The sequence below is a fragment of the Myotis davidii genome, unplaced genomic scaffold (assembly GCF_000327345.1).
Source record: "Myotis davidii unplaced genomic scaffold, ASM32734v1 scaffold197, whole genome shotgun sequence".
NCBI lineage: Eukaryota > Metazoa > Chordata > Mammalia > Chiroptera > Vespertilionidae > Myotis > Myotis davidii.
The window spans coordinates 4,785,526-4,786,032 of NW_006291549.1; positions in this window are offsets into that span (position 1 = coordinate 4,785,526).

Genomic DNA, 507 nt, shown 5'->3' on the forward strand with positions numbered 1-507 from the left:
GCCATGGGCCCCGAGGGACCGCGGCCACCGGCCCTCCAGCGCCGACCGGGGAAGCAGCACCGGGCGGGAGCTCGGGAGGGGCCCCCGGGGGCCGCGTGGGGAAGGGCGGGGCCTCTCCACCATCAGCAATTTACAAAAAAGAAAAAAAGGCCCGAGGTTGTGCAAGGAGTTCGTGCTGCAAACCAAGTTCCTCAAGTGGCGGCGGCGGCCAGCGCTGCACCACAGATGACCCGCCTCCTGCTGAGCCAGGGAGCTGCCTGGCGGCCCAGCACCCCCGCGGGCGGCGCCCCCAGGTTCTCGCAGCCCCTTCCAGGGCGTCCTCATCTCAGGGATCCGTCGCAGCCTCGTGGCAATGAGAGGGCCCTCCCACTTGGCCTTTAAAAGCAGGCAATCACGCCCTCCCCAAGCTTCCCGGATGCGTGGGCCTCAGGTGAGCGCCTCGCATTGCCCGCACCTGTGGGGCGGTTCACCTGTGGGGCGGATTGGCAGGAACATTGCGGCCACATC